General features: G+C 50.0%; 1 long non-coding RNA gene and 1 pseudogene across 1 annotated transcript; one reads left to right on the top strand and one right to left on the bottom strand.

Moving 5' to 3' along the window:
* Nucleotides 1-698: 698 nt before the first annotated feature.
* Nucleotides 699-21647, top strand: LOC149122431 (uncharacterized). The gene is made up of 3 exons (XR_016220856.1): nucleotides 699-846; nucleotides 18902-18988; nucleotides 20855-21647. It is a non-coding gene; the product is annotated as an uncharacterized LOC149122431 (long non-coding RNA).
* On the bottom strand, nucleotides 17262-19918 carry LOC149122432 (ubiquitin-conjugating enzyme E2 variant 2-like; annotated as a pseudogene).
* Nucleotides 21648-25700: the final 4053 nt, after the last annotated feature.

Here is a 25700-nt window from a genome sequence, read left to right as displayed (position 1 = left end):
TCTCCCCGAAACTCATTGGGTGTTTAAACTCTGATGTCTTCATGTTAATGGTTGATCCGTTAGGGTGGAGACTTGATCTAATTGATATGAGGCCCAGGAGAGGCAGAGAATTAAATAGCAATACATGAGTTGCAAAATTTTCCACAATTTCTGTCTCCAGCCCTGAACCTTAACTCCGCCCCTTCCTTGTCAACCCAGCACATCCATCCGAGTCTCCTACGGGTGGGAGGTGGGGACGCTGTGGTGAGCATGCGTGCTTAGACCTCAGGCACCCTGAACCCCCCCAGAGTCCACCTCATTTCCATTTCCATCAGGGGACCACCCCCACTGCACAAAGCAGACCTCAGGTGCTGGGTGGCCCCGTGTTTGGCCTTCTGTCCTGCTCTCCGCTCAGGGGCAGCCCCGTTCTCTCTGGCCCTGTCAGGGCAGGTCGCTCTCCCCATCCCACGCTTACGCCTGAGTGTTTGCTCTCCTTCGATGTAGCCTGCGTTTGTACACGTTACTTAGATGTAGCCTGCGTTTGTACACGTTACTTAGGCGTCTGCCTGGAATTGTTTGCTCACCCGCGGACAGTTGCCTGGAATAGGAACTGGGCGACACATTCCTGCAACCAAATGGTGGTGTCTGCGGGGTCAGGCCCATAGGAGGTGTTTAGGTCCTGGGGGTGTGGCCTGGGGGGAGGCACTGGCGCCAGTTTTGATTATTTACTGCAAGGCCAGCCGGGCTTTGCTCCCTGGCTCTTTCTGTGGTCGTCCGTCGCCTTATTGTGGAGCCATCGGATCCCGACTTATGATTCCGAGCTGTAGCGGAAAGAAGCCTCGTCTTTCCCAAGAAAGCCCCTCTCAGGTATTTTAAAGTGTCGAAAAGCAGACTCATATAGAAATTTGGTACTGCGAAGTGGGGTTATTACCGCATGCGAAGATGTGGATTTTGGAATTGTTTTACTGGGCAAGGTCGGATGAGATGGGAGAAGCAGGCCGGAGAAAGCCTAGGGTGTTGTAAGGTGAGCGTTTGGGCACCTGCTATGCGCTCTCCGAAGCCTGGAGTGCAGCTAGCAGTGTGGCTAATACAGGCCGCATCTCTGGGGCTTCCAGCTGCAAAGAGCATCCTGTTGGGAACTGGATTAAAGATCGCCCTCGCTACCTTGTAGCAAGGAGCCAGGCTGTGTGGTGTGCCTGTCCTGAGAGTGGGTGGGAGGCTGAACTGGTTGTTTGGCAGAGGGCGTTCAGGCCAGCAGGGCATTCAGGGCTGCTCTTGGTTTGTTTTACTGGCATTAGGAATGGGAAGAAGTGTTGGGACTGCAAAACACCATTGAGAACTGACTTCCCAAAGTGAACAGCCCGGGCAAAAGGCAGTGAGTGTGTGAACGAGCCAGACAATGGGAGGAGGCCCCCTGAAGGCGCCTGGGACGCCTGCGAGGGGGCCCTCCCCTCACGGGATTGCACAGGCATAGAGGTGCAAATGTGTTGCAGCTACCAGAGCACAGGTCTTTCTTGTAGGTGGCGGATCTTGGTGTGGGTTTCAGCTTTGCAGGGGTGCACAATGCGAGTGTGAGGGGGTCCTGACAGCTTCCATTGAGATCTCAAAGTAGACTTGCCAAGCTAGGCAGGCGGGGGGCTGGAGGCCCAGCATGCAGTGAAGTTGTGAGTGGGAAGCTGCATAGGAAACTGTAAAATAGTACAAGGTGCCACAAATGTGAGACAGCCACAGCTGTGTGCAGGCCATCCTGAGAATGTCACCGGAGGAAAGGCCGTGGGGCTCTTGTCTTCACGCCAGACAGAATTCAGGCGTGAGACAGAGAGCGGAGCGATAAGGCTTTGTTGGGTATAATGGGAGGGATGGAGAGAGAGCGCCCAGTCGCTGGGACTGGGGGAGAGCCAGGTTGCATGGATGGTTGGAGAGAATACACCTGGGCAGGCCAGGCGGGCAGCTCAGCAGAGAGCAGAGGGCTGAGTGCGCTGTCCGCTTGGACTGTTGTGTTCCGGATCGCCCAGATAGAAAGAACCAGCAAGACTCACCGAAATGCAAAGAACAAAGGGACTTTATTTGTAGGTCCAGCATGCTGGGGCCTTGGCCTCCTGTGCAACGCAGTGCTGGGAGACCAAGACCTCCTTTCTTTGTTCCTGGGGTTTTTATAGTTCTCAGGCAAACAAGTATTACATCCGCATTCCTTCCTTCCTCACAAGGCCATACATCAAGCCCCCCACCCCCAAATTGGTTGCCCCCGCCCTGCCAGACCAAGGACTGCCCAGTGTCAGGTTTCATCTTCTCATAGCAGGCACATGCTGGGCCTAGCCAGTTCCTCTCATAGGGCTCCCTAGGTTTTTAAGGGAGTCTGTTTACCCACCTCCCCCTCTCCTCCAGGACAAGGGATGGGGAGTCCTGGCAGAAGGGTTTGTTGGGTGAAAATTAGCAAATTCCTCCCCAGATTTGCTGGAGCCCCGGGGAGCTTCCCTTAGGGCATCTGTGAAGGTTTTATTGCCCCGTGTTATCAGGTCAGGTAACCCATTTGGTCCTGAGGGGAGAGAATTCTCCTGGGAGCTTTCCTTGGGAGCACCTGGAAAGCTATCAGGGTCTGAGCTGGACTTTGAAGTGCAAGCTGCTGGGCCTCTGGAGCTCTGCAGTGGGTGCTGGTCTTCAGGCCTGCCTCACACACACACACAGGCTACATTTCTGACTTGCTACCTAACAGGAAGACTGGCGGCCATCAGCATGCGGACCAAGCCCAAGAAGGGGGCTGAGATGTGCAGGTCTTCAGGAAGATTTCAAAAGATGTTTTGGACAAATGGGGCCCATACAGAGGTGCTCCTCCCTTGTGGAGTCTGGGAGGTAATACACACATTCACAAAAATAAAGGCTAGAAAGTGGACAGCTGAGTGCTGACTGAGCCGGGGAGATACGGCACTCTTTCTCCCTTCTGACTCAGTGGGGCTGCTCACCTGGGCGCTGCGGGTTCCTCCCACTCTTGTCTCTGCCACTTGCCCTTTGCTCAGACTCATTCCCCTTGCTGGAATGTTCTTCCACCTTTGTGTCTAAAGGTTCTGACCCTAAAATACTGAGTGAGTTGAAACACCATTTTGAAATCTTCTTTAACTTCTCTAAAAATGACTTCCCGTAATTCTACACATCCCCCAAAACAATTTAAAACTGTCCAGACAGGAATTTGGCACAAGAGTTAAAAGGCCACTTGGGACCCCCCCCCATCCGATTTCAGAGTCCCTGTGTTTGAATTCCAGCTGTGCTCTTGTCCAGCACCTTCTCTGCACCCCGGGAGGCAGCAGGTGATGGGGCAAGTACTTGGGCTTCTACCACCTGCGATGGGGTTCTGGGCTCCTGGCTTCAGACTGGCTGTTGCAGGCATCTGGGGGACAAACAAGCAGACAGAAGATTTCTCTGTCTGTCAATAAAAAATGGAAAATAAATGATACATTCCTGACTGCTTAGCAATGTATCACTTTTTTAAAAAAAAGATTTATTTATTTATTTGAAAGGAAGAATTACAAAGAGGCAGAAACAGAGGTCTTCCACTGCTGGTTCACTCCCTAAATGGTTGCAACAGCCAGAGATGGGCCGATCCGAAGCCAGGAGCCAGAAGCTTCTTCTGATTCTTCCACACAGGTGCAGGGGCCCAAATATTGGAGCCATCTTCTACCGCTTTCCCAGGCCATAAGCAGGGAGCTGGATAGGAAGTGGAGCAGCCAGCACCGGCGCCCATATGGGATGCTGGCACTATAGGCAGTGGCTTTACCTGCTGCCTCCAGCACCGGCCCCAGTGTATCACTTTTTAAGTTATGAAAGTGTAGGGGGACAATCAAAACAGTTAAATTGCTCTACTGAAAACTCTTAAAAAGCTCAAAGCAACTTTGATTCTTTTAAGCTCCAGACGGAACACCTCGCAGTGCACTTTCCAACTGATGTGTCTGCTCCTTTCTCTGGGTTTTCCACTTCTGTTACTTTCATTGAGTAACCAGACGGCAAGTCAGTGGTTCAGTACTGTCCCTAAGCATGTTGGAGTTAAATCATGTTGGCAGTGACATTGCAGAAAAGCCTGCTCTTGCCCTCTGCGTTTGTTTTCTAAAAAAACTCTCTGCTTACAGTAGTAGGTTAACAAGGAAGTTTCCTTTACTCCCTTCCCCTACACAGAAGAAAAAAAAAATAACAGGAAACCAACCACAGAAAACAATGAAGATGAATATCAGGTATTTGTTCCTTTCCTTACAACATTAGGTCATGGCAGTAGTGCTTGAAAGAATCAGAGTTGCTTTGAGCTTTGAGAGTTTTCAGTAGAGCAATTCGACTATTTTTTTTTAAATGGAGTGAAGTTAAAACACAGCCTTGAAACAAAAATAAGTAGGTATAATTCCAAAAATCCACAGTTGTTATCCAGAAGCTGCTGATCACACTGGCGGTCCAGGAACCCAGTCTGATCCTGAAGGCAGATAAGTTACTCCTCACTGTGCGCCCCTAGACTCTGCACACTGTAATCCCTTACAATGTGCAGGACAATACAATAAGCAGAACATGCTATTTATTAAGTACCTCTGTGTGTCACACAGATTTTTTTTTTAATTAATTTATTTATTTTGAAAGTCAGAGTTGTACAGAGAGAGAGAGACAGAGAGAGAGATTTTCTCTGGACACTCCCCAGATGTGGGCAGCTGGAAACAACTCTTTTAAGCACTTCTGTACTAACTTTCACATTTCTCATACCACGGGAATTCCTTATAATCCCCAGGGACAAGACATTGTAAAACGTGTCCACGCTACATTAAAAAATTATTTACAAAAAATAAAAAAGGGGGAATACGGAGCCATAACACATTCTCCACACAAATGGCTATTGCAGGCTCTTTTCATTTTAAATTTTTTTTTTTTTTTGACAGGCAGAGTGGACAGTGAGAGAGAGAGACAGAGAGAAAGGTCTTCCTTTGCTGTTGGTTCACCCTCCAATGGCCGCCGCGGCCGGTGCGCTGTGGCCGGCGCACCGCGCTGATCCAATGGCAGGAGCCAGGTACTTATCCTGGTCTCCCATGCAGGTGCAGGGCCCAAGCACTTGGGCCATCCTCCACTGCACTCCCTGGCCACAGCAGAGAGCTGGCCTGGAAGAGGGGCAACCGGGACAGAGTCCGGCGCCCCGAGCGGGACTAGAACCCGGGGTGCTGGCGCCGCAGGCGGAGGATTAGCCTAGTGAGCCGCGGCGCCGGCTGTCATTTTAAATTTTTTAATACTGGATAATCAAGGAAAATCTGCAGCCGATCGTCACTGGCACCCTGAAACTCAAAAACAACAAGCCTGTGTGAATAAAAGACCGTCTTACTGCTCAGTGGTATGGACCTGATCCTGTTCTAATATGGGGACGTGGACATGTTTCTGTATTCTCACAGAAAGACAGTGAGGTACAGTGGTTACCTGAGCGATTGGTATGACAGACGGACAATGTCACAGAACCACCCCTTGATGGTACTTGTCAAAATAACACTGTTGATCAGCATCCCCTCGAGAGTGAATGAAGCCTGTCAACTCACATCAAGTCAGACTAACGTTACCGTCTCTGTAGGCGCACCCGTAGTTTTAAATTGTTCATGTATTTATGCTAATGGGATTAACACAGCAGGATTTATTCAATGGGTACGAAATAATCAAACCATATTCTGCATTGGCAAGGGTATAGCTGAAAATCAATGGCTCAGTGTAACTGACCAATCAAAAAGAGATAATACTGATTTTAGTATAACAAAATTAGCTATGTTGTCTGATGCAGGGACATACCTGTGCCAATTCTGGAAGAGGGCGCCCGTTGGTATATTGGTTAAAACTATCAGAGTGACTCTTATTGTTAATGCTTCTTTTTCTGCTGAATCTAGTAATTTTTGGCTACATTTGGCTGCCTCAGCTAATACATCATCATTTTGTGTAAATACAGCCGATTCTCCCACAAATTTACTAACCAGCAATATCCTGGGAGTTCCCTCTTCAAAAAGGGAATTTACAAAAATCACTGGCATGAACCCTACTTCTCTAAAATTTAGTAATGTTACCAGAAAGCTTTATTATGTTCCTTGGCAATTAAACAAAACTAAGCTTTCTCACTTCAACGGGAGCGAGGCTCCTAAAGGTTGGGCATATAGCTCTTTGGCTCCTCATGATGAGTGTAAATGCCCCCTCGGTTGGGTTGCACCCCTTCTTCTCAAACCTGCTCAGAAGAATCTGTACAAGGGAAGGTATACGCATATGATTTATGAAGGATGTGATGATAATTTCCATGTTCCCGGGGACTGGGAAGCTTTTGGTCTTGCTGCCTCCAGGGCAGCTACTGCAGGTCTTGCTCAGAGAGCTGGCATGTATTATTACCAAGACTGTGAACGTGACTGCTGCTGCCTTATCCAGTATCGCTGAGGGACTTGATCAGGTCCGGGCAGGTGCATTACTCAACCGGGCTGCCACTGACTACTTACTACTGAAAGATCTTAGAAGTTGTAATTTAATTCCTGGAGGTTGCTGCTTTAATATCTCAAATAATGTTCCTTACCTAAAATCTCTGGTACAGCAGCTAAAAGGTGAACTTCAGCATATGTTTCTTTCTTTTTTTAAACAGGCAGAGTGGACAGTGAGAGAGAGAGACAGAGAGAAAGGTCTTCCTTTGCCGTTGGTTTACCCTCCAATGGCCGCTGCGGCCAGCGTACCGCGCTGATCCGATGGCAGGAGCCAGGTGCTTCCTCCTGGTCTCCCATGGGGTGCAGGGCCCAAGCACTTGGGCCATCCTCCACTGCACTCCCTGGCCACAGCAGAGAGCTGGCCTGGAAGGGGGCAACCGGGACAGAATCCGGCGCCCCGACCGGGACTAGAACCCCGTGTGCCGGCACCGCTAGGCGGAGGATTAGCCTAGTGAGCCGCGGCGCCGGCCAGCATATGTTTCTGACTAATCCCTTTTCTTTTGGTGGATTTCAGTGGACCCACTGGCACTTGATGTTGCTGGGTCCTTTATTGCTGCCCCTGCTTTTTCTTCCGTGCCTCCCCGTGTATTCCAAGGCCTCTCTGCATCATTCGGTGCTGTATGGGCCGAGATTTTAAAATTATGCTTGCAAACACACCCTCGAACAAAATAAGATGGCATTGACTTCCAGTAACGGGTAAGACTTGGCCTTCCTGTACCAACCTAAGGCAGGAGCCCCAGAATGTGTCTGAGGCATCCAGGGACGGGTAAGGACAAGTTGAGATTCAAGCAACCTAAGACAGGAGCAATGCCCCCAAAAATAAAAAAGGGGGAAATGTGGGCAGCTGGAAACAATCACCTTTTGGTATATATTGAACGTATAGATGCAGACACTGTGGTGCGGGTGAAAGGTTAATATGGCACATTGAGAAAGCAGGAAAGGGCCTTAGCTTACCGTCAGGCTTTTACAAGAAACAGATGTAAATGATCAATCATTCCTAAAACCTTCACTTTACATGCTTTTGTTGTATCCTTGTAATTGATGATGGATGACTGGGTAAGCCTTTTTCTTTTTTTTTTTTTTTTTTTTTTTTTTAAGATTTAATTATTTATTTGAAAGTCAAAGTTACACAGAGAGAGGAGAGGCAGAGAGAGAGAGAGAGAGAGAGGAGAGAGGTCTTCCATCCACTCGTTCACTCCCCAGATTGCCGCAACGGCCAGAGCTGCAGCGATCTGAAGTCAGGAGCCAGGAGCTTCTTCCAGGTCTCCCACATGGGTGCAGGGGCCCAAGGACTTGGGCCATCTTCTTCTACTTTCCTGGACCATAGCAGAGAGCTGGACAGGAAGTGGAGCAGCTGGGTCTCAAACCGGCGCCCATATGGGATGCTGGCGCTTCAGGCCGAGGCGGGGCACTGCGCCACAGCGCCGGCCCCTAAAAGCCTTTTTCAATCAACTAAGCAGGAACGCTGTGTCAAGAATTGTCTGTAACTCCGATAAGCCGCTTATGTATGTTATCCTTTGTGCTTCTTTTTCCTACTGCCGGTTATGTATAAATACTGCTGGAATTTTAGAATAAACGAGCCTTCATCAGGATCTGTCTTGGCTCCATTCTTTGCGTCCTTGTCCCCATTCCCACTCTCTGTTTCAGGAAACCCGGCGCGGGTCAGCACACCCAGATGGCTGCTTCAGCCAGGGCTGAGCCAGACCAAAGCCAGGAGCTTCATCTGGGTCTCCCACATTGGGGCAAGGGACCAAGTACTTGTGCCATCCTCCGCTGTTTTTCCCAGGCCGTTAGCAGGGAGCTGGATCGGAAGTAGAACATTTGGGACATGAACTGGTTCCCAGAGGGGGCGCCAGCATCACAGATGGAGGCTGGCCCCACAAACAGATTTTCAAGACATTTTAATTTTATTTCAGAGGCAGGGAGAGAGTGAGCAAGAGAGAGATTGAGAGCGAGCTCCCATCTGCGGGTTCACTTCTCAAATGCCCGCAGTTTTTGGATCTGGGCCAGGCTGAAGCCATCAGCCGACTATTTGAGATATAACCTGTTGCTTCCCAGAGCGTGCATTAGCGGGAAGCTGGAATTGGGAGTGGAATAGGGACTCAAATCCGGCCACAGCAATACAGGACGCAGATGTTCCAAACCGCTCTCTTCAGCAGGGGGCCACATGGCTATCCCCACAGAGGTTTTATCCAGTTGTCACCACAACATCTGAAGTTAAATATTACCTCCACTTGTGAGCAAGGAGAATGAATCTCATAGACTCTGAAAGTCTGTTCCTTACTGCATAGCCAGGAAAGGATAAGGCTGGGCTTCAAACATCCATGGCTTCCTGGCCCTCAAACCCACAGTCATGGGACTGTGCCTCCTTGGTGAAGAAGGCCCTGCTGCCTTCCCCAAACCGTGAGCTCCTCATTCTGAGTCACCTAGCTCAACGCTTAGTGAAAGTACTTTTTTTGGTAAGGATTTATTTATTTGTTTGAAAGGTGGAGAGACAGGTCTTCCACATGCTGGTTCACTCCCCAGATGGCCACAACGGCCAGCGCTAGTCCAGGCCAAAGCCAGGAGACTGGAACAGCCATCCGGGGCTCCCACACGGGTGCAGGGGACCAAACACTTGGGCCATCTTCTGCTGCTTTTCCAGGCCATAGCAGGGAGCTGGATTGGAAGTGGAGCAGCCGGGACTCGAACCAGAGCCCATATGGGCTGCCGGTATAGCAGCTTCACCTGCTGTGCCACAGTGCTGTCCCCAGTTCATGAATACTGAATGCAGTAAATCCTGCCCAGGCCTCCTTGCCTTGTCCTTATCACTCCCCAGTTCTCTTTCCTGCTTTTATTAACCCTCCCCATACAGCTGGCTCCAGGCCTGGGGTTTCTTGGCCAAAGATGATCCAAGTCCCCTAGCCAGCGATTGGTTTAGGGACTCACAGCTAAACCAGCCAACATGCAGTTGTCTGCGTGGCACCGGTGCTGTTGGCAGTCCTTTGGGAAACCAACTTCGAGATCAAATCCATGCCCTGAGCAGACAGTCAGGAGGACTGAAGAAAACCAGACTTTAAGGCCGGCGCTGCGGCTCACTAGGCTAGTCGTCCACCTAGCGGCACCGGCATACCGGGTTCTAGTCCCGGTCGGGGCACTGGATTCTGTCCCGGTTGCCCCTCTTCCAGGCCAGCTCTCTGCTGTGGCCTGGGAGTGCAGTGGAGGATGGCCCAAGTGCTTGGGCCCTGTACCCCATGGGAGACCAGGAGAAGCACCTGGCTCCTGGCTTCGGATCAGCACGGTGCGCCGGCCACAGCGGCCATTGGAGGGTGAACCAACGGCAAAGGAAGACCTTTCTCTCTGTCTCTCTCTCTCACTGTCCACTCTGCCTGTCAAAAAAAAAAAAGAATTTTCATTATAGCAGTTTGGCTGTTTTTATTTATTTAAAGATCTATTTATTTACTTGAAAGGCAATTAGAGAGATCTTCTGACTGCTGGTTCACTTCCTAAAATGGTTGCAACAGCCAATGCTGGGTGAAGTCGAAACCAGGAGTGTAGAACTTTCATCCTGGTCTCCCATGTGGGTGGCAGGGGCCCAAGGACTTGGGCCATTCTCTGCTGCTGTCCAAGCACATTAGGAGAGAGCTGGATCAGAAGTGGAGCAGCCAGAACTTGAATCTGCACTTATATGAGATGCCGGCATTGTGGGTGGCAACTTAACCCACTGTGCTACATTGCAGGCCCCTGGCTGTTTTTATTGAAATGGAGTGACCTTTAGAGACAGCGTAAGGTCAAAGAACTAGTAAATAGTGAATTTGGGAATCAAAGTGGGATTTCTTGACTCTGTGACTCACTTACCTACCATACTAATGAAGGTCTTCATGGCTTGGAAAGATTAATTTCTTCTGCCTATTTTTTAAAAGGATTTATTTATTCATTTATTTGAAAGAATTACAGAGAAGAGGGAGGAGAGACAGAGAGAGAAGGATCGATCTTCCATCTGCTGGCTTACTCCCCATATGGCCACAAGAGCTGGGGCTAGGTTAGGCCAAAGCCAGGAATCGGGAGCTTTTGGGCCTCCCACATGGGTGGCAGGGGCCCAAGAACATCTGCTGTTCTCTCTGGCACGTTAGCAGGATGCTGGATCAGAAGCGGAACAGATGGGAAATCAACTTAGTGTTCCAATGTGGGATGCTGGCATTGCAAGTGGTAGATTAATCACTGGCCACAACGCCAGCCCCCTCATAACTATTACCTGGGACCCAGCTTGTTGAAGAACCCACCACGTCAAACATCACCAGACGTCATAGCAAAGGGGATGAAAGTGCTGTAGGGTCTCATGCAGGCAATCAGATGTTTTGACCCAGAAGTGATGCAAGTCGCTTCCATTGACATCATGCAGCCAGAACTGGTGATGTGGCTCCACCAGCCACCTGTAGACAGCAGTAGTGACTGCACAGTGGGTCCTCCCGCTGGTAGAAGACACCTGAATTCATGTTTATTAAGTCATAGTAATACAAGATGCACAGTTTACAAATCTCATGGAGTTCTTCAAAACACTTCACCAAAGTATTTTTTTTTTTTAAAGATTTACTTATCTATTTGAAAGGCAGAATTACAGAGAGGCAGAAGGAGAGAGAATCTTCCATCTGCTGGTTCACTCCCCAAATGGCCAGGACGGCTGGAGCTGGGCTGATCAGGAGCCAGGAGCTTCTTCCAGGTCTCCCACATGGGTGTAGGGGTCCAAGCACTTGGGCCATCTTCCATGCTTTCCCAGGTCATAGCAGAGAGCTGGATCAGAAGTAGAGCAGCTGGGATTCAAACCGGCGCCCTTATGGGATGCCACCACTGCACGTGGTAGCTTTACCCTCTATGACACATTGCCAGCTCCTTACCAAAGTATTTTTGCAAACATCAGCTTGTTTTATCTTTTCCGCAGCCCTGTGAAGTAGGTACAGTAGGAAGATGTTCCTAGTGCCCTACTTTGTGGGAGGATTCAGGGGCTTACAGAGCTCACCTGACTTGTCCAGAATCTCACGTCATGGCGATGTATATCCCACAGTGCTTCTAGTGCCCCACACTGCCTTTTAGGAGCTGTGTTCATGAGGGAGCCTAAGCATACCTGACTATTGTCAAACACAAGAACAAATATTAGCTTTAGGGGGAAAAAAAACGATATGTGAGGTGCCCTTCAGCAGAGTCCACAACTTAATAAATGAGTAGTCCAAATAGCCACACATGTGTACAGCGAGAATCAGGCTGAAGGCCGGAGGCAGCCTTCCAGGAATGGAGGGAAGGCATGCACTGAATGTTTCTCCCTCCTTCCTTCCTCTTTGATAACATCCTGGCAGCGAGAGAGATAAGAAGATGTCCTAAGGGAATTAGACTGGAATCCAGGAGACCCGATTGTGATCTCCTGTCCTTCAGAAAGCAGACATATAAACTTACTTATTTTTAAAGATTTACTTGTTTATCTGAAAGGCAGAGTTATAAAGAAAGAGGGGGAGACGCAGAGAGATCCCATCTGCTGGTTTACTCCCTAAATGGCCGCCTTTATCAAAGTATTGGCAAATGAATACACATTTCCATAATGAACTGTTTATGTATCTATACGTCACTTTTATTTTAAAGGTTTATTTATTTATTTGAAAGGCAGAGAGAGAAAGAGAGGTCTTCTATTCGCTGGTTCACTCCACAGATGTCTGCAATGACCAGAGCTGGACCAATCCTAAGCCAGGAGCTTCTTCCCTGTCTCCCATGCAGGTGCAGGGGCCCAAGGACTTAGGCCATCTTCTACTGCTTTCCCAGGCCATAGCAGAGAATTGGATTGGAAGTGGAGCAGCCGGGACTCGAGCCAGCACCCATATGGGATGCCGGCACTGCAGGCAACGGCTTTACCAGCTACACCATAGCGCCGGTCCCCAGAATATCTTTTCAACAATGATTTTTGGGAAAACTGGATATCCACAATCAGAAAATGAAGTTGGCCCCTTACCTTATACCAGGTGATAATTCAATCTAAAAGAAGTTTAAATTAGGAAGCCAGGAGCTAGGAACTCCACCCGTTCTCCCACGTGGGTGGCAGGGGCCCAAGCACTTAGCCGTCTTCCAACTGCCTTTCCGGGTGCATTAGAAGAGGAAGAGCCTGAATTTGAACCGGAACTCCACTATGGGATGCCAGCGTTGTCGGTAGTGGTTCAACCTGCTCTGCCACAATGCCAGCCACTTTAAAAATTTTATTTATTTGAAAGGCAGAGGAAGAGAGAGAGAGAGAGATTGCCATCTTTTGATTGATTCCTTAAATGCTCATGATGACTGGGATACAAAGAGCTCAATCTGGGTCAACTGGGTGGCAGGAACCTGTTATCTGAGCAGTCATTGTTGCTTCCCAGGCTCCATCTAAGTTGGAAGGTGGAGCTGGAGCCACAACCGGGACTGGGTGTGAAATACTCCATGTGAGGATATCTAGCACTCCAATACAGGACCTGCGAGCCTTAACCAGTGAGCCAAAGGCCCACCCCAATAAACATTTTTTTTTTTAATTTTTTGACAGACAGAGTGGACAGTGAGAGAGAGAGACAGAGAGAAAGGTCTTCCTTTGCCGTTGGTTCACCCTCCAATGACCGCCGCAGCCGGCGTGCTGTGGCTGGCGCACTGCGCTGATCCGATGGCAGGAGCCAGGTACTTCTCCTGGTCTCCCATGGGGTGCAGGGCCCAAGCACCTGGGCCATCCTCCACTGCACTCCCGGGCCACAGCAGAGAGCTGGGCTGGAAGAGGGGCAACCAGGACAGAATCCGGCGCCCCGACCGGGACTAGAACCCGGTGTGCCGGTGCCGCAAGGCGGAAGATTAGCCTAGTGAGCCACGGCGCCGGCCCTAATAAACATTTTAATTCCACCTTTCTACTAACTTTGAGAGGTATCCATATATATCTCTCTTTGTCTTATTGGTTGTGTTTCTCTAGAGAATATTAATATATGCCATATACAAAGTTAACTCAAAATATATCAAAAACCCAATTGTGAGACCTAGAACTATAGAATCCTTAGAAGAAAACAAAGGGGAAGGTTTGACAACATTGAATTCAGCTGTGATTTCTTGGATATGACACCAAAAGCACAGTCAACACAAGAAAAACATAGACGATTTGGACTAAATTAAAATTACTAAGTTTGTGCATGAAAAGCTAGCTATTAACATGTTGAAAAGGCAACCCACGGGGGCTGCCATTGTGGCATAGCGGGGTAAGCTGCTGCCTGCAACATCAGCATACCCCTGTGGCTGCCTGTTCGAGACCTGGCTGCTCCACTTCCAAACCAGCTCCCTGCCAATTCGCCTGGGAAAGCGGAAGTCCTTGGGCCCCTGCACCCATGTGGGAGACCTGGGAGAAACTCCAGTCTCCTGGCTTCAGCTTGGCCCAGCCCTGGCTATTGCAGCCATCTGGGGATTGAACCAGCAGATGGATAACCTTTCTGCCTGTCTCTCCTTCTCTCTATATAACTCTGCCTTTCAAATAAATAAATAAATCTTAAAAAAAAAAAAAAAAAAAGGCCAGCGCCGCGGCTCACTAGGCTGATCCTCCGCCTAGCGGCGCCGGCACACCGGGTTCTAGTCCCGGTCGGGGCGCCGGATTCTGTCCCGGTTGCCCCTCTTCCAGGCCAGCTCTCTGCTGTGGCCAGGGAGTGCAGTGGAGGATGGCCCAGGTGCTTGGGCCCTGCACCCCATGGGAGACCAGGAGAAGCACCTGGCTCCTGGCTCCTGCCATCGGATCAGCGCGGTGCGCCGGCCGCAGCGCGCAGGCCGCGGCGGCCATTGGAGGGTGAACCAACAGCAAAGGAAGACCTTTCTCTCTGTCTCTCTCACTCACTGTCCACTCTGCCTGTCAAAAAAAAAAAAAAAAATGGAGTGGCTGGGAATCAAACTGCTACTCTCATGGGATATGGGTGCTCCTAGAGGCACTTACCTTGCTGTGCCACGGCACCTACCTGAGTCTTGCCCTAACACATGCTTTCTGTCTAGTAGCAAACACTTGGGCTCCCGCTTGCCTCCCTCCCCTTGTCACAGGTGCTCACCCAGTCCAGGTTAGGGGTATTCTGCATCTTACCCCAAACCTGGTATATAAGAGAACAACTGTGCCCTGGTATTATAGGTTAAATTGTGTCTACCCCCCCCCCCCCCCCCCGCCACAACCCAAGATAAGATGAAATCCTCCCTTCTAGTATCTTAAAATGTGAGCAGTAAGTTCCAGGGAAGGCTGGGCCCTTCGAGCAGCAGGCCTGTGTCCTTAGAGGAAGAGGGGAAGAGACCCAGGAAGGAGAGGCCCAAAGGTCCAGGGGACAGAGACTTGCTTCAACTGCAAGCCAGGACCCGAAGCTGGCTCAGAGAGGGGTAAGAAGAGCTCTTAGAGGGAGCATGACCTGCTGACCTCTTGGCCTTGGACTTCTGGCTTCCGGAACAGCGAGGCAATAGACTTCTGTTGTTTTAGGACACCCAGTCTGTGGTATTTTGTCCCAACAGACCTGGGTGTACACAGACACCCAACTTCCTCTCTTCCTTGTTCTGAAATCTAGGCTGGCCCTCCTCAAGGAGTGCTGTTAGTCACTGTGGGAAATGGACAGGAGAATCAAACACAGCTGGATTTACAGAGCTTAGAGACTCACACAGTGGCCCTCCCAGGCCCGCACTGTGGTGTAGGTAGGAACAGCATCCTATATGGGCTCTGGTTTGAGTCTCGGCTGCTTCACTTCCGAGCCAGCTCCTTGCTAATGGGCCTGGGAAAACAGCAGAAGATGGCTCAAATGCTTGGGCCCTGCATTCATGTGTAAGACCTGGATGAAGCTCCTGCCTTGGTGTGGCTCGGCCCTGGCCATTGTGGCCACTTGGAGAGTGAACTGGGGGATGGAAAATGTTTTCTCTCTGTCCCTCTTTCTGTGGAACTCTGACTTTCAAATAAAAAAGTAATTCTTTATAAAAAAATTTAAAAGGGGGCCTACCCTGGCCACTCAGTCTTCAGGAGCCATCCAGCTACTCCTTGCCTTTGCCATTAGAAATTTTCTGTGGTAGGCCAACGCCGTGGCTCACTAGGCTAATCCTCTGCCTGTGGCGCCAGCACTCCTGGTTCTAGTCCCAGATTCTGTCCCGGTTGCTCCTCTTCCAGGCCAGCTCTCTGCTGTGGCCCAGGAGTGCAGTGGAGGATGGCCCAAGTGCTTGGGCCCTGCACCCGCATGAGAGACCAGGAGGAAGCACCCGGCTCCTGGCTTCGGATTGGCGCAGCACGCTGGCTTAGCGGCCATTTGGGGGGTGAACCAACAGAAGGAAGACCTTTTTCTCTGTCTCTCACTGTCTAACTCTGCCTGTCCAAAAAAAAAAAAAAAAAAAAGAAATTTCCTGTGGTTGTTGCTGGTGCCTCCCCTAGAACACAACGTGTCTGACAGCAGGGACTGGCTCTTCTCTGCTCCTCCGCTCTGGAGGACGCGCCCGACAGCCAGGAGACCGCCTGTCTACTCCATCACGGTCTCTGTGATCCAGGGCGTGTTACGTAATCGTTCTATCCCTCAGTGTCCCTGTCTGTAAACTGGGAGAACTGTATTAGCTCAGAGTTAGCAGGGAGAAGGGAGGGCTGCTGTGGGGGGGCCTCGGTGCTTTGGTTTGAGTGGAGAGGGGGCCTCTGTGCTGTGCCTGCTGCTGGAATTTCCACCAGGACTGATTTGTCACTGCATCTTAGAGCAAGCGTGGTGCGTGACACATGGTGCGTGGTCAGCGTGGATGGAGGGGCTCCTGGGCGTGAGAGTTTGGAGCGCTTTAGGTTGTAAGATCTGGAGGCTGGGGAGACTGGGATGTGCCCGGGTTTCTGACTGAGAGCAGCACATGAGGGTGTTTTTCCGCATGGATATTTTGTCTGTGTGGGTGGGGCTCACCTGACCTAATTTTCATAGTTTAAAACCTTTCCACGTGGATGACAATTCCAAAGTCTAGAAAGGCGCTTCCGGAAGAACAGCATATCCAACCCCACCCCTGGGTTTGAATTTAAGAGGAAAAAGAAAATAGCTTCCTGGAGACCTCTGCCCCGTGTTCTTGTCGGATTCAGGTGGGATGAGGGCAGAGTGAGTCCGGATTCAGGTGGGATGAGGGCAGAGTGATTCCGAGGAAGGACCCTACGTAGGTGGGGAGGAGAGGAGGTGGAGGCCACTGCTGTGAGCCCAGCGATGAGGAAACGAGGACAGAGCCCAAACCAGAGCCGTGGACTCTCTCCCCTGCCCTTCCAGGATAAAAGCAGTGCAGTTCATGCCGTGTGTCCAGTTGCTCTGGTCTTGCCCGCTGGGACTGATAGCAGTGTCACCACTTCCTCCCCTGGGGAACTGATCAGCTGTCTGGTTTTAAAAACTTGAAAAAGAAGAGGAAGTGACAGCCCTCCAGGTCTTCTTGGACTGAAAAACTGAGTTTTCCAATGTGCACCAACAAAAAACCAAACCAAACAACAACAAAGAGACATTTTCAAGGGTGGCGAAATAATATTCATTTTTTCTAATGGAACAGAAAACAGGCATGTGTATCCACCGTCTTCTGCTTCTCAACCTCTCCAGGCGAAGGGTTAATAAGAAAATATTTAATCTCTTTATTGTCCCATTTTTGGATAAGAAAAGCATTCCACTGTTTCACTCAAATCTTAGTAAGTAAAAATCATAGACATGCCTGTTACACACATACACGACTTTAAATATTTGATAAGGCTTATTTATAGATTAGTACAATCCCCAGATCTTTAAGTCATTTACTCACATTATTTAAAGGGCTTATTGATGTTTTCTAATAGAATTTTTATTTTTTAATTTTTTTTGACAGGCAGAGTAGACAGTGAGAGAGACAGAGAGAAAGGTCTTCCTTTTCCGTTGGTTCACCCTCCAATGGCCACTGCGGCTGGTGCGCTGTGGCCGGCGCACCGCGCTGATCCGATGGCAGGAGCCAGGAGCCAGGTGCTTATCCTGGTCTCCCATGCGGGTGCAGGGCCCAAGCACTTGGGCCATCCTCCACTGCACTCCCGGGTCACAGCAGAGAGCTGGCCTGGAAGAGGGGCAACCAGGACAGAATCCGGCACCCCGACCGGGACTAGAACCTGGTGTGCTGGCGCAGCAGGCGGAGGATTAGCCTAGTGAGCCGCAGTGCCGGCCCTTTAATAGAATTTTAAAATAGCTTTCCTTCCTCTGGTTTGGGGTATACATTGAATAATTATAATGAAATAATTAGATAAAAGTAGCTCTCCATAAAATTAGATAGAAACAATCTTGTGTTGCTGTTTTGAAAAAATCAATTTTTGTTAGTAGGGTGCTTTGTGATTTTTATGTAACTATCTCAAAACTCAAATGCTTGTATTTTGTCTTCGGTCTAAGGCTCACACTGGGCTACAAACAAGGCAAAGGTTGCAGCATGAAAGTCAATATTTAGATTGCCTCTGGACGTTACCTCTGCGGGTGCAACATCCGCACACATAGCGTTCCTGAGACTCGCTCTGCAGAGGAACAGCTCAGATTGCCCGGCTTCTAGCCCCAAACATTTGCTTTTGCTTGCAATTTATTTATTTTTTTTGCCCCGTGTTCCACATTTTATTTATATTTTAAGCTTCAATCTCAAAATCACATATGCATACACCCATTTGCTTTTTTGTTGACGTCACTTAAACTTGAACACATGGTTTGCTAAAACAAAGACTGCAGGGGCCGGCGCTGTGGTGTAGGAGGCTAAGCCTCCGCAGGTGGCACCAGCATCCCATATGGGCACTGGTTGAAAGACAGTTACAGAGAGAGGTAGAGACAGAGAGAGGTCTTCCATCCACTGGTTCACTCCTCAGGTGGCCGCAACAGCCAGAGCTGGGCTGATCCAAAGCCAGGAGCCAGGAGCTTGTTCCAGGTCTCCCACTTGGGTGCAGGGGCCCAAGGAGCTGGGCCATCTTCCACTGCTTTCCCAGGCACATCAGCAGAGAGTTGGATTGGAAATGGAACAGCCGGGACTTGGATCAGCACCTGTATGGGATGCCGGCACTGCAGGCAGCAGCTTTACCTGCTACACCACAGCACCGGCCCCAAATTGTGATATTTAATGAGGACATTAATATGAGTAGAGGGTTGTTGATTTAAGATAAGGTTAATTATATGTTTGTCCTTATGGGGGCTGTGCAAGCTTCATATTTTCTTTGGACATCATAGGCGTCTTAGCTCTTCAAGTACAGCTTTAATGCTATGTGAATTTTGCCATTTTGCTAATACCGGTATGCTCTTTGCATCCACCGTTCTACTGGAATTATTTATCACTTGCATATTAACCTTTGCTCCAAAACCAGCTGATGGAGGAGCTTCTGGGTATTTAGGGCCATATTCTGGTCTCATAATTTGTCCTTAGTGGCCTGACAATCATGCCTGACCACCTTGCAAGTCTCATATCTTTGAGGCCCCAGCTAACTCTACCATCACCTCCGCCTTTGTGTCCTTCTTCAGGTTCTCCCAACAAGCAAAAATGAGGAACATGAACTCCTGCGGAGACTGGCATCTTCTCCTGCAGCCCGACAGCCTCCACACGCAGGGGTCAGCTCTGCTTTCACTCCGTGTTCACGTCTGCCTCCAAACCCTTTCCATGACGGTGAAAGTACTCGCTCCCCACCACTGTTCATTTCTCTCCCGTGTCTCCCAGGGTCTTCCCCAAGCACATGCCACATTTTCTTCACAATCTTTTTACTTAGAGGACCTTGGAATGAGTCACTGGAGCGCTCTAGACCACAGTGTGAGCCACAGATACCTGTGGGACTTGTCCTTCCATTTCTCGCCTAGCTGGGGACGCCCAGGCTTGGAGTAGCGAGGCCAGCAGCAGGGAAGGGTGGCTGGTATTTAGAAGAGCCAGCTGCAGGCCAGAAAGGAGTTTTGGACTTTGGGCTTGACTCTGATGCTTCTATTTTATTCTGTTCTGTTCATCAGGTGGTGACCTGCACTCTTTAAACACCTGGCCTGCTCAACAGCCACCCCAGCAGTTACATCTGTGGGCCCAGGTAAACCGCAGTAGGTGTTGGGCTCTGCCAGGTTATTTTTACTTCTGAAGATAACCTGGTTGAGATTATTTTCTGGAGTCTATTTTCGTGAGTCTTCTGATGAACAAACAGGTGGATTTAGCCAAGTTCAAAATACATAAAGAAGCTCTATAACTAAACAACAAAAAGAGAGTTAAGAAATGAGCAAGGTGCCTAAATAGACATTTCTTCAAAGAAGGTGCACATATGGCCAATAAGCAACTAAAACGAGATGGCTCTTGGCTGGGGAGGGGCACGAGGCAGCCTTCTGGGTGCTAAACTGGATCCTGTTGGATGGTTACTAGCGTATATACATATTTCAAGATTCATCAAGCTAAACTCTTACAATTTGTCTTTTACTGAACATATATTATACTTCAGTTTTTAATAATTATATTTATGTTTAAGAAAAAATGTGGTCCCCTTTTTTATTTAAAAAAAAAAAAAAAGTGTATTGGCCGGCACCGTGGCTCACTAGGCTAATCCTCTGCCTTGCGGAGCTGGCACACCGGGTTCTAGTCCCGGTTGGGGCACCGGATTCTATCCCGGTTGCCCCTCTTCCAGTCCAGCTCTCTGCTATGGCCCAGGAGGGCAGTGGAGGATGGCCCAAGTGCTTGGGCCCTGCACCCTCATGGGAGACCAGGAAAAAGCACCTGGCTCCTGGCTTCGGATCAGCGCGATGTGCCGGCCGCGGTGGCCATTGGAAGACCTTTCTCTCTGTCTGTCTTTCTCTCACTATCCACTCTGCCTGTCAAAAAAAAAAAATGTATTTATTTATTTGAAAGGCAGGTATAGAGAGTTCTGGTGGTTCACTCCCCAAATGCTTACAGCAGCCAGGGCCGGCTCAGGACAAAACCAGCAGCCCCAGGTCTCCGTCTGGCTTCCTATGAAGGTGGCAGAAGCCCAAGTGATTGAGCCATCTACTGCTCTTTCCCAGGCGCATTAGTAGGGAGCTGGATCAGAAATGGAGCAACTGGCACTCAAACCAGCACGCCAATGTGAGATGCTGGCGTCCCCAGCAGTGGCTCGATCCTTAGTGCTACCATCCCAGCACCTGTTCCCAGTTTTAGAACAATCAAGGTGAAGTTAATAACACAGTCCTCTCAAAAACTGGGAACTGCCTGTGGTATTCTAATGATTTGGCAAGAGAATTTTCCAAAGTTGTAGCTGCGGCAGCACAAGATTACAACTTTCGCTTTCACGAGTCATATTGAAAGTTACACACGTATGTGACTTTGACCCAAACCCCACATCTGAGATGGTAAATTATAACCATTTTCTTCCCCTTTTCCATTCTGAGACGTCCTGGAACAGAAAGTCCACAAATTAATGAACCTGAAGATAATTCATACTTCTTAAATTCTCTTTCTCTCTCTTTTTTCTTTTGTAGATCATTACATTCACCTCTATAGATTCTCCTCACAAGCCTACAGGACAGGAGGCTTACGGATATTGGACAGGTTAGGGCAGTGATTTTATTGGTTAAATAAAAAATAGCAGCCCTTCCCTATGTAAAACTTGTTTGTGACCAGTGAGCCTGCCAGGGTTGTTATTCCAGGGTCCTCTGGGGATTGCTCTTGCCGAAGGGCAAGGCTACTCTGAATTAGCATCCCAGGTATTTGCAAGGTGCCTGCCCTGTGACCCACCCCTCAGATGCAGCAGTGAGGTGCAGTCTGCTGTGGGCACTTAATTGGCAATGATGTCCAGGATTTTCTTAGAACCTCTTGGGATGAAGTTTGAAATCTGAGAATGTAGAGATTTGCTTCCTGTTGGCAGTGTTTGGTGTCAACCTGTCATGTCCCTGTGAGTAATGTGTGAGTCACTTTCATAGTGTCACTGTTTCCTTTCAGGTTGTTCTTGATTTTTGTCTAGTCTCGTGGTAAGAAATTGGTCCTGAGCCATTGGGTATAGAAATTCCTCCTCCCGTGGCTGGCGTCATGATGCCTCTGACATTGGCATCGCATATCAGAGAACTAGCTCGAGTCCCGACTGCTTAACTTCCAATACAGCTGCTTCTAACACACCTGGGAAAGCAGTAGAGGCTGGCCCAAGTGCTTGGGCTCCTGCCACTCATGTGGGAGACCCAGGTGGAGTTGCAGGCTCCAAGCTTCAGCCTGGCCCAGCCCAGGCTATTGTGGCCATTTGGAGAGTGAACCAGCAGATGTAAGATCTCTTTCTCTCTGTCTGTCAACCCTTCAAATAAATAAATAAATCCTTGAAAAAAAAAAAAAAGATAAATTCCTCCTCCTGGGGTACAGGGTCCCAAAGACTTGGGCCATCCTCCACTGCTTTCCCAGGCCACAGCAGAGAACTGGATTGGAAGTGGAGCAGCCAGGACTCAAAAGAGGAGAGGCAGAGAGAGAGAGAGAGAGGTCTTCCATCCGCTGGTTCACTCCCCAGTTGGCTGCAATGGCCCAAGCTGCGCTGATTCAAAGCCAGGAGTCAGGAGCTTCTCCCAGGTCTCCCATGCAGGTGCAGGCGCCATCTTCTCCAGCTTCCACATGGGATGCCGGCTCCATTGGCTATGCCACAGCACCGACCCCTTTTTTCCTGTTTTAAAGACTCATTTATTTGAAAGGCAGAGTTAGAGAGAGGCAGAGGCAGAAAAAGAGAGAAGTCTTCCATCCGCTGGTTCACTCGCCAAGTGGCTGCCATGGCTGGAGCTGGGCTGATCTGGAGTCAAGAACCTCTTCCAAGTCTCCCATGCAGGTGCAGGGGCCCAAAGACTTGGGCCATCTTCTACTGCTTTCCCAGGCCATAGCAGAGAGCTGGATTGGAAGTAGAGCAGCTGGGACTTGAAACAGTGCCCATATGGGATGCCGGCACTACAGGCAGCAGCTTTACCTGGTATGCCACAGTGCTGGCCCCTGGAGTGAGTTTTAATTTTGGGAGATTTAAGAAAAAGCTCAATCCTGCGTTGGGGGCTGTGTCAGGGACTCTAGCACAGACACGGTCTCTCTGGATTCTGTGGTTGAAGACAGTTGGCTCCATTGAAGGGGCATCCTTGTCTGGTTCTGGATCTCTGTTGCAGTGCTTCCAGCTTTGCCCCATTCAGCAGGACACTGGCTGTTGCCCTACCTTGTTAGGGGAAGTCTTCAAGCATTGGGAGGTGCTCACCTAGAAAGTGAACTTCAGGCCGGTGCCGCGGTTCACTAGGCTAATCCTCCGCCTTGCGGCGCCGGCACACCGGGTTCTAGTCCTGGTTGGGGTGCCGGATTCTGTCCCGGTTGCCCCTCTTCCAGGCCAGCTCTCTGCTGTGGCCAGGGAGTGCAGTGGAGGATGGCCCAGGTGCTTGGGCCCTGCACCTCATGGGAGACCAGGAAAAGCACCTGGCTCCTGGCTCCTGCCATCGGATCAGCGCGGTGCGCCGGCCGCAGCGCACCAGCTGTGGCGGCCATTGGAGGGTGAACCAACGGCAAAGGAAGACCTTTCTCTCTGTCTCTCTCTCTCACTGTCCACTCTGCCTGTCAAAAAAATAAATAAATAAATAAAATTGAAAAAAAAAAAAAAGAAAGAAAGTGAACTTCAGTCATTGGGAAAGATTGTCCATAAAATCTACCGAACTGTCTTGAAATGAACCCCAGTCGCCCTGGGCAATTACGTTCTCCCCTACCAGCCAGGAAACCTCGTTTTGGTCTAGGATTAGAAAAAAGCACCCTTTGAGCCCTGTGGCGGGGACCATATTCTGTTGTGCTCACTACTTCCACTGCTCTCAAAGTTGTAGGTTTGACCCGTTGGATTCATCACACTCGGGTGAAGCCAGCTCCCCATGCCACCTGGCCATCGAGCCTGGTTCCTGGGCAACTGCTAAAACTCCACGTGTCCAAGAACCCCGACAGCTACCCTCTCCGGAAAGCTCGCCTGACCCAGACACCGACACCTTGCCCTAACCGCACACCGGACAGAAGCTGGTCCGTCTACACATGGTGGAAGCTTGAGGAATCTACAGTCTTTGCTCCAGTTACAGACTTCAGGGCCAAATGGTCAAGGCGTGGTGGAAGCCTAGAAAACCCAGCAAGGGACACTTGGGAACTGGGGTCATGATGTCACCCTATTCCACTGGGACTAATGATAATATTGACCTTGCTGATGTCCCTACGTCTAGCCAAGGCTGTCCCAAAGGACAGCTGGCTACAAAGAGTTGCTCTAGCCGTGTTCTATGTAGGAATAGTACATTTATTAGGAGGAATCTTTTCTTCCTTATAGTAGTCTGTGTTTTGCTAAGCTCCAGGGTGCATGGCCAGGTTAGTCTCCAGGGCACTTGGGTTTTTGAGCTATTCTCCCAAGACCTAATGAACGCTGTTGCCTCGGCCACTTGGTTTCCAGGTCAACAAACTGTCAGCCTCACTTTTGATGGGTGTGCGCTCCTAGACTTCGCCAAAGATAGCACCTACCGCTGCTCCTACTGGGGCCCCCATGCCAATTACCGCCTGGCCGACATCTACCTCTGTGGCGGCCCCACTCCTACCCAGGCCAATACATGCACCCAATATTGCACATCTGGGTGGGGTTGCGAGTCCTGGGTTGTTAATGCCCCAGGCACTCAGGGGCTCCAGGGCATCTGGGCTCCGAAACCTTGGCCTGACATCCCTATATCTTTACAATGGAATGGTGAAAGGCCACCACCAAATTGCAGACAGAACGAGTGTGTTAATCTCACCCTCACGATCCTCAAACCCAGCCTGGCCTTGTAGTCTTCTGGAGTCACCCTCCAACTGGGCCAGTACCACGCTTGGCCTAATAAAAACCCCATGGTCCTTTTTAAAGTTAAGGTGAGGTTCATTCCTCGAGTTGTGGTCCAGGACATCAAGCCTAAGGCCACCTGGGAGAGGCCCGGTGACTCCAAACTTCCCCCGGAACAATCCGATGAAACTAAGCTTGCCCGGAACAACCTGGTAGTTACAGCCTCCCCTCAAAACGAGAACCTATGGCCCAACTTACCCAACTGGTCAACCTCACCCATGCTGCCCTCAACCTAGTCAACCCAGACTTGGCAAGGGACTGCTGGATCTGCATGGCCCCAGGGCCCTTGCGATATGTTGGATTAGCTGTCAATTCCTCTGCAACCCTCCCCTCGAGTCAAGCGTCCACAGACGCACTCCTGATGGCCCCAGCCCCCATCTATGGAAATTCTCCTATTCTAACAGGGTCTAGCAGGGTCTGTGCCCACAACCGCACTGCCCTGGCCTGCTCACACGGTGTCTTTTCCTGTGTTGTACCAGGCAACAACTCTTGCCAGATAGTTAGTCTGCTGCCTGATCTCTCCCTGATCGCAGGGTCTCAGGCCCCCTCCTTGTCTGACCGACCTCAGAGATATAAACGCAGTCCGGTACCGGCAATTCCTCTGGCTGTTGGTCTTCTGGCCACAGCTGAAGCCACTCTGGAGGCCATGGGCTCAGAGCTGTCCCAGGCTCAGTACCAGGTTCTCACCGAACAAATCATTACTGATTTTGGAGACCTGACTCAGTCTGCCTTGGCCCGCCAACGACAGTTAGGCCCCTTGGCCAGTTTGATTCTGCAAAATCGTCGAGACCTAGCTCTCCTGACCGCTGCCCGCAGAGGCCTCTGTCTGTACCTCCAAGATCGATGCTGCTTCTATACTAATAAGTCGGGCGTGGTTCGTGAGACAGCGGCAACTTCAGTACAGAATCAATGCAAGACGTGGGGCTCTGTGACCGTCCGCATGGTGGGACTCCCTGGCAAATTGGCTTCCCTGGATATCACCTTTTATTGGGCTCCTGGTTTTCCTGCTATTGATGGCTGCTGTCGGCCCCTGCTTATTCAAAGCCCTTACCCGTTTTACCGACTCACAAATTGCCAAGGTCATTCTCCAACCTCTCCTTGCCCCGGGCCAGTCCCTAGAAGAGGAGCTTTTAGAGCTAAAAAGAGCTAAAGCGCCCTAAAGAAGAGGAGAGGGAATGTTACAGACCCTGATCTCAGGAACTGCTCCCTGCCCCAAATCAGTCAGGGTGGCCAGCTTGGTCTGGCCCGGCCACTGCTGACTTCAGGGACACCTCCCCATTTTCTATTGTGTCCAAAGCCCAGCTGTGTGTCAGATCACTGCGTGCCTCACGAAGCTGCCTTGTAATTGTGACTTACTGGACACTATGCTTCTGTGTCTCCCAAGATTGTCTTGTAACTATGACTTGCTGGTTTAAGGTAGAAAAGTAGAGAAAGACCAGGGATCAGGGCTTGACTCTTGGGGACACGAGTCCAGTCAAGTCCACATGCAAGAA

The sequence above is a fragment of the Oryctolagus cuniculus genome, chromosome 14, assembly GCF_051225735.1.
Source record: "Oryctolagus cuniculus isolate XC-2025 breed Fujian yellow rabbit chromosome 14, ASM5122573v1, whole genome shotgun sequence".
Classification (NCBI taxonomy): domain Eukaryota; kingdom Metazoa; phylum Chordata; class Mammalia; order Lagomorpha; family Leporidae; genus Oryctolagus; species Oryctolagus cuniculus.
This window is presented reverse-complemented; position numbering and strand designations above follow the sequence as displayed.